Source organism: Bubalus bubalis, chromosome 21 (assembly GCF_019923935.1).
Source record: "Bubalus bubalis isolate 160015118507 breed Murrah chromosome 21, NDDB_SH_1, whole genome shotgun sequence".
Taxonomy (NCBI): Eukaryota; Metazoa; Chordata; class Mammalia; order Artiodactyla; family Bovidae; genus Bubalus; species Bubalus bubalis.
In genome coordinates this window covers 60,616,062-60,624,307 of record NC_059177.1, presented here as the reverse complement: position 1 = coordinate 60,624,307, position 8,246 = coordinate 60,616,062, and the positions used below count along the sequence as shown (strand labels likewise).

The 8,246-nt window shown below is 51.3% G+C and overlaps 1 long non-coding RNA gene across 2 annotated transcripts; it reads left to right on the top strand.

Moving 5' to 3' along the window:
• Positions 1–6: 6 nt before the first annotated feature.
• On the top strand, positions 7–8,246 carry LOC112581131. Of its 2 annotated transcripts, XR_006640406.1 has the most exons (4): positions 7–263; positions 397–471; positions 5,505–5,758; positions 6,263–8,246. It is a non-coding gene; the product is annotated as an uncharacterized LOC112581131 (long non-coding RNA). The 2 variants fall into 2 exon arrangements; XR_006640405.1 differs by having other exon boundaries at positions 7–471.

Genomic DNA, 8,246 nt, shown 5'->3' with positions numbered 1-8,246 from the left:
ACATAGCATTGACATCCATGTGCCAAACAGGGAGTCCTTGTTGATTCCGAACCAAAGCCGACATTTGCTGCATCATCAGAGACTCTGTCAGAATCCTTCCCAGAGGTTAGGGAGGAGTTTCCTGGAAAACACTCAGCCCACCCCCTGTTGCCAGAGGAAGAGTATTTATATACGGGTGTTAGTTTTGGGAGAATTGCTGAACTGGACCAGCTCGTACAGAGATGGAAGCAGCTTGTCACCATCAACATTGTCACCGTCCCCCAGTAGGTTCAGCCTCCCCCGAATGCGCCCTGAGTCCTGACCACTCTCTCAGCCCCCAGCGCCTCCTCCAGCAGGGCTGGGGCCCGCAGGAGCCAGACGGACTGACCACTCATCCCCTCCTCCCCCTACTCATAGGCCTGCATGAGCCAGCTTCCTGCTCTGGCTGAAGGAGGAAGAAGACCCAGCAGCAGCCCCAGAAGAAGCGCAGAGGTAACCCTCCATTCCCAGGAGTGCGGGCTCATCGTGCAGGGCCGAGGGGACACGAGGGTGGGAGAAGCCTCAGCGCTGGACACTGGGGGAGCTTGTCTGCTGAACAGACTCAGGGACTGTCTGTTGGCCATGGGATCTGAGGAACAGGAGAGATTTGGATGGACTGGGGCTAGCTGGGAGGGTTTGCCATGGTCTAAAGCACAGGCTGTGTCTCTCTGGGCTGAAAATATTAACCACTGAGCACTAGCTCCCACCAAAAGAGGGTATTGGTTAGAGGTGTCCTGAGATGTAAGAGCTTCTTAGGGAGACAAGAGGAGATACTAGGAGGATGTGAAATGCCTTGTAGAGCCTGAACCACATGCCCAGCCTTCTGACCCCAGTTTTGGGAGGTAGCAGTTTCTTATGCATGTCCCTGGTGGCTCAGATGGTAAAGAATACACCTGTAATGTAGGAGACCTGGGTTCGATCTCTGAGTCCATAAGATCCCCTGGAGAAGGAAATGACAACCCACTCCAGTATTCTTACCTGGAAAATCCCATGGACAAAGGAGCCTGGTGGGCTACAGTCCATGGGGTCAGCAGGACATGATTGAGAGACTAACACCCTTTCAGGTGAGGGCAGCTGGTTTGCTTGGGCCTGATCAGGGAGGGGCACAGGTGAGTGCTGCTTCTGAGGAGTGAAAGAGGCTTTGGGCCTAGAAAAGGAAACAGCAGTCTCAAAGGCCCTTGCTGAATCTTCTAACTTCGGGGAAAACAAAACCAAACTTCAGGTCCCACCCTGATGCTCCAGGCTGGCTGCATCTACCTGGGACTTATCACCCCTTGTCCAGAGGATTTACCACCCCCTGTCCAGCTACAAATGCCATCTCAACTAAAAATACCCCAAACATCCCGCCTGACAAACGTTTCCCTTATCGCTTCCACAAACCTCCCTTTAAATATGAAGCCTCCCTGATCCCTCTCAGGCTCAGCCTGGTCATTAGGCCGACTGCTGCCCCTCCTTGCCTGAATAAAGGTCACCTACTTCCGTTGAGGTCAGTCTCTCCTTTTCTGCCTCAGCCCAATCTATACCTTACAACCAGCACTGTCTGAGAGAAGAGGGCAAACAGGTGCCCCCCAGGAGTCAAGACCCAGGCTGCTTAGTCAGCAAGACAGCTGTGAGGGGTGGAGTGGGCACCCTGCAGGGCCTCTCCCGCTGTCCCCGGGTGCCCTGCAGTTCCAAGCTTTGGCCTGAACCGTCCATAGAGAAGGATCCTTTGTATTCTACCTATTACGAGTTAACCACTAAAGGAATGTTGCCTATAAGCTTGTACATAAAGTCCCATCTCTGGGAGCCCTGCATCCCAGGTAATGAGCACCAAGCTAAAATAATAACTTTGTTTATCTCATAGGAAACTTCCTGCCCAGACTCAACTGTGAATCACTGGCAGGGAGGCAGACATTAACACATCCCCTCTGGAGCCTGATCAGAATGAGGAAATATTTGACTTTCCTACCCCACCACCTTTGAGAATTAATATAAAGGAAGCCTGAATTCTAACTCAGGCAAGATGGGTCCTGGGATAAGAGTCCTGGGTTTCTGAATAAAGTCACCATTCCTTGCCCCAAGAACTCATCTCTCAATTTATTGGCCTGTCGTGAGGTGAGCAGGACAAGCTTGGACTCAGTTACAGAAGAGCTGACAGTCTTGCTCTTTTTGGGGAAGATTTCCATTTTCATTCATTTAGTCATTCATCATGTATTTGAGTCCTGCTCATAGCCAGGCCCTGCCGAACTCACCCTTGGAGACCCGGCTCAGACCTCACCAGGGTCCACGACACCTTTCTTGATCCCATGCTCTGCCCGCACCATTTTCTGCCTCACCCAGGACCCCTCAAGTCTTTAAGCACACTGCGATGAGCTCTCCAGCTTGTGAGCCCTGTGAGGACCTCGAACAGATGCAGAACAGGGCTCAGAAAATGTGAAGATGACCAATAATCAAATCAATGAGCTGGTCAAACACAAACCAGGCTTAGGTCACATTCACCAAAGGTCATCTTCTTCTCCCTCCTTCCAGAGCCAGAGTTTCAGGGGGACCTTTACCAGGAGCCCAAGGATCTTCTCTGACACTAACCTCATCCAAAAGTTAATAGTCTGGGTGGATTTTATTTTCAATTTTATTTCTTTTTACACTTGAAGTCAGTTCGTGACTATTCCACTGAATACTGAGTAACTTAATGATCACTTCTGTTGTGTCTGGGCCAAGAAAGCCCAATACGTGGGTAGGATACTGAGGAGGAGAAGGTCAGGGGAAGTGGGTGGGGGTGGTTGGGTGTTAAACAGAAGAGGCAGGCGGCCCCACCCCGTCCTCACTGCCCCGCCCCACCCCCTTTGTACTTAACCAACCTGACTGTGATTACCGGGGTCCAGATGTCTCCTTGCTGATGTTCTGTCCTTTAGAGCCAGCTGTAGAGGTCACAGTACAAATCTAAGTTCTGGGGCCCCTGAGTGATCCAGGAGCAGTCATCTGTGCCTTCAGAGGGTCAGTTTCTGACCCACAGTGATGCTCTCCCAGAGTTGGGCGTGAGTTGGTGGCCAGCCCTGCTCACCGTGAGATGCTGCAGCTCTTGCCCTGCCCTGAAACCCCTCCCTGCAGCCTGGCTGTGTTCAGGAAACACCTGGCTGGACAAAACAGGCATGAGCGAGTAGGAGAGAGTGGGCGCTTCAGGTGCAGAAGAGATACAGAGAAACTGGATTTCACTCTGGCCACTTCCAACTGGTCCCAGCCTAATGCCACTTGTCATACACCCTGAGTGGACACGATCTCCTGGGAGCTCAGAGGACTCTCCTGAGAGCTGGGATGTGGAGCTCGTGGAGGATGGGGCTGGGAAGCCCTCCACATGAGGCTGGGGCTCTGGGGCTCTGAAGCTGGCCTGGGGAGTGGAGCTGGGCCTGGCGGGTTTGCAGTGTAGACTGTCAGGTGTCTGGCTGAAGCTGCTGACATCTGTGGTCACAGCTCCCTCAGCCATCTGACCGTTTCTGGTCCCAGCAGTTGATCAGGGCTGGTCTGGCAGGCATGCAACTGAGACAGGAGCTCAGCGTGGGCGGCTCCTCCACCCGCCTCTGCTCTCCTCTCTCCTGGTCTCTCTCCTTCTCCACCTCTGCCCGCCCCCGCCCCATGTAGTTCTCTTCTTAGGCCACTGTGGGGAGGCCTGCATGGAGTCCGGGTCGGGTGGGATGGTCCAGAGGGTCCCGAGAAGGGTGTCATGGCTGGGCTGGTTGCTCTGTGCTCGCCGGTGGCTCAGGGTCAATGAGGCAAAGAGGCTCCCTGCACAAAGACGGTTCCTAGTGAAGTGGACTGAGCAACAATGGTAATTTTATCTGCTGTGAGTTTTTCACAATTAAAAAGAAAAGAACTCATGTGTGTGTGTGTGTGTGTGTGTTATAATGGCCTAGAAAGGAAAATTTTCAAGTCAGAGGAATGAATCGTGTGCTAAACCATAGATGAGTCTCAAAGACATAGCACCACGTGTAAGAAACCAGCATACGTGGCCACAGTTGTACAAATCCATGTACTTTAAATATGCAGAATAGGCAAATCATTAGGGTCAAAAAGCACACAGACAATTGCCAAAAGCTGGGGGAAGGCGGAAGGGGAAGTGCCTGTTTAGTGGGTAGTGGCTTTCTCTGTGAGGAGATGAAGTGCTCTGATTTAGATAGTGGTGATAGATGCACAGCTTTGCACACAGATGATGAATCATTTGGAGAAGGAAATGGCAATCCACTCCAGTGAGTTGCACATTTTACAGAGTAAATTTTATGATATGGGAATTAGATTCCAACTTAAAAATTGTGATTGATAGAGGATTGGTTTTTTTAAAGAATTCACACAAGAAACACATCTTATCCTGAGTTTTGTTTGGTTCTCACCCTTCTAAGGTCTGTAGGCAAACAAACATCTGGACAGGGATGAGGATTCAGGTTTCCTCCTTCAGGGACTGACTTCTCTGAGCTTCCCTTCATCACCAAACAACGAGGATCCTCAGCCTCTGCAGGAGCTGCTCTCCATGTTCCTACCCTCCCCTCTCCTTCTCCTCCCCCTGCTCTGATGGGCTTCCTCCCTCCAGCTCTGCCTCCTGAGTTCAGTCTGGGCTCCTCTCACCAGCACTCTTGCTAGGCTCCTGACTGCCCTCTGACTGCCTCTCTACCCTCCTGTTCGCTTTCTCTCTGTGATAACTGATCTGCTTTAACTGCAGTTCTGAACATGTGCGTTCTCTACTCACAGCATCTGAGTGGCTCCCACTTCCCAGGAAGGATAGTGGCATCCCAGGCCAGGCTCTAAATGCCTTTCACTCTCTCTCCCCTGCCCGCTTCCTCTGCCAGCCGTCACCCGTTGCGTCCACCCCGCAGTCCACACCGCCTTTGACATCATGCAGGAGTTGAGATGAACGCTCTGCCTTCACATCTGCCTTTCTGGGGGAACGTGGTCTCTGTTGCACCCACCACTGGCCCCGGCTCTGGATTCCTGGCTGCTGAACTGCATTCCTCCGAGGCCTTGGCTTGAAAACCATCTGCTCTGCTGATTTTCCTCTGACTCCCTCGGGCTGTGTCGTAACTCCTTGTCTTTCTTCTGGTCCTGTGTGCCTTTTCTCAGTGAGCACGTGCCACATGGTGGGGCACGTATGTCTTGTCTGACGCCCCTCTTAGGCCCAGGGCTTCCTGAGGACAGGAATCCAGGCCCCACGACCCTCCACGACTCTCTGAGGCCAGAGGTGCTCACTGCTCACCTGCATGGTGACTGAAGGCTGTGGCTCCCCCGTCAGGCTTGCAGGGCCATCTGGGTCTCATCTCAGGCACTGTCCGTGCTGTGGGGGAGCAGCTTTCACGCCAAGAAAGCCCCCCGCGCTCTTGTTGCAAAGACAGGCTCTGGGAGGCACGGGCATCAGGGGTTGTGGCTCCGGGCTCTACAGGAGCAATAGTCGTGGTGCGCGGACTTAGCTGCTCCACAGTGTGTGGGATCTTTCTCGATCGAACCTATGTCTCTTTCGTTGGCAGGCAGATTCTTTACCACTGAGTCAGCAGGGATGCCTGAGATAACACATTTCTGACTTCTGCCAATTTTGCTGAGGCCCAAGGACTGTTGAAGAATCAAGAAACACCCAAGAGCAGCCAGGCCGCTCGTCTTACACACGTGGAAGCCGACACCAGCGGAGCGCGTAGATGGTGTCCCTCGGCGCGTGGCGCAGCTCGGGCCGGGGTCCTCACTCCACGCCCAGGGTCTCTCCTGAGCCCAACGCTTCCTCCCCCAGGTCAGAGGAGAGCACCGGGACCCAAGCCAGGCCACTCAGGGTCTCTGAGCCCCGGGAAGTGTGTCTGAGGGTCTGGGGGTCAGACAGAGCCTTTATCAGAGGGGCTGAGAGGGGCGGGAGCTCGGCCGGCTCCTCTCCTGTGGCCCAGCTGTGTCTTCTGCAGCTCACTTTCTACTCCTCGCGGTGACCAAGAATGTATAGCTTCCCAAGGAGGTCCCTTCCATATTTTAACAAGTGTAGTGAAGGGTCCTTCCTGTCATTGTATATTTTATTTGCCACCAGAGCTTTGAACAAGCAGTGACACACTCCGTCAAGCCCTCATGTAATTGCAGACACTTCCAAGAAGGGTTCAAGATGAAACTTAAAAAAAAAATCTCCTAGGCAATTGAACCACTTGAGCTGTGACATAAAATCATTTCCTTTAATCTAGTTTATTCATTGTGGATAGCACTCCAAAATAATACTGTAAAAGTCATCATGGTCTTTTGGCCTTTATTTCTGAAGGTCTTTGCTGGTGGGCCCCATTTGTCTGAGGAGATCGGTATATGAACATGAAACAGCATCATTTCCAGTCTGATGAAAGTTGCCATTTTCCTCTTCTCTGCAAGGGAAACACCACCTCGGCTCACCCCGCAGCTATTTCACACTGTCAGGAATGGAGGCCAAAAAAGCCCCTGTGCTGTACTCATAAGTGTAACTGGATCCCTGAGAAACCAGCCCAGCTAATCTCCACCCTCAGGAGCTTTAACACCTTGCTACTCAACGTGCAGCCAGGGATCTGCAGGAATTGGCATTTCCTGGGAGCTTGTGAGAAATGCAGAGCCCCAGGCCTATCCCATCACTCTGTCCAAGGCCGTAAGTATCCTTTACATCACTGAGAGGAAGGGAAGACTGCAGATCCTGAGGCAAAGCTCAGTGCTTCATCTTTCTCAGCAACTGTGAGAGCGCGTATCGTCCTTCCACCATTTTCTTTTTTTTAACTGATGCATAGTTGACATATCCCAAATTCATTTTGGATGTGCAACATAATGATTCAATATTTGTATGTACTGTGAAATTATCATCATGATAAGTCCATCTCATGCCCATCATCTCACATTGTTACATCTTGTGTGTGTGTGTGGTGAGGACTTTTTAGATCCACTCTTTTAGCAACTTTCAAATATACAAAATAATTTTTTAAAATAGTATTATTAGCTATAGTTGCCATGCTACACATGATGATCCCATGAGTTACTTTTCTGTAATTGGAAGTTCGTACCTTTTGACCACCTTCACCTACTTCACAAACCCCTACAGCCCACCTTCTGCAAACACCAAGGTGTGCCCTGGATTGAGGACCTTGGTGCTTTGCTTCTTATTTTATTTATTTATTTTTTAAGATGCCACATGTAAGTGAGCTCACCCTTTTTCTGTGCACCTGTAGGACTAGTGCAGGTCTTAGTAGGTCCTGGATCTGCTACCCTCTCAACATTCCATGTGGAGTCTTGGGCTGCTGTGTGAGAATGATCATTCAGTGGATGGTAAACTCGGTAAGATGGGAATGTGATCTCCTCCCACCACCTGTCATGGGGCAGATTCTCCCAGCCCTGCTGTGTGGCTCTGGGGCACTTCCACTCCACATCAGTAAAGTGTGTGGTCATTCAGTAATCACTCTGTTTCCAACAATCGTGATAATGGACATCACCTTTGATAAACGCTTCATTAATTAGAGCAACTGCTGTTTGGAAACACAACTTGAATCCAAATCCAGACTTGAATCTCTCCCTTTGAAATAGCAAACTTCTGGCAGGAAAACTCTAAGGGGTGACTTGCTACAAGAGGGTGCAGGGAGAGCAAAAATGTGGTACAGGATGAAAATTACGTAGAATTACGGGACTTCTGGTTACACACACTACAGGTTAGTAACACTTCAAGTAAAACTAGGAGCGAATAACTCTGACGACCGGTCATGTTTCTTCTCTAGTCTTCGCTGTTTACTGTCCTTGTTCTCAGGAGAGGAAACACTTCATTTCTATTTTTGCTGCAACAACCTCATCTGTGCGTCCCCAGCCTCCAGCAGGGAGTGAAGCTGTCCTGTCCGGTACGCCCTTTCCTGCTGCGCGCTGGCGCCCATCGAGTTTTGAGCAGCAGTTACTTGCTGGGCACAGTTCCTCACCCATCAAGTCGTCAGTACCTGCTGAGGCTCCCAGAGGGACAGAAGCCGCCTTTCCAGCCCCAGCCCTGGAGCTGGAGTCCAGCCCTGAGAGTCTGACTCTCTGACGGCTGATGACCAGCCGAGGCTGGCCGTGTTCTGTGCTCCGCGCACCCACAGAGGGTCGGGCTCAGACCTGCCCTTCAGTCTCACCGCCAACAGTGCGGGTGATGGTGGCGTTTCAAATCACCAACAGGCTTATTTTGGCCGGGGAAAGAACGCCTTCTACAAAACATTTATAAAGAACCTTTCTTCCGCCCAGGGTGGGAAATCTGGGTTCTTTCACACCAGAGA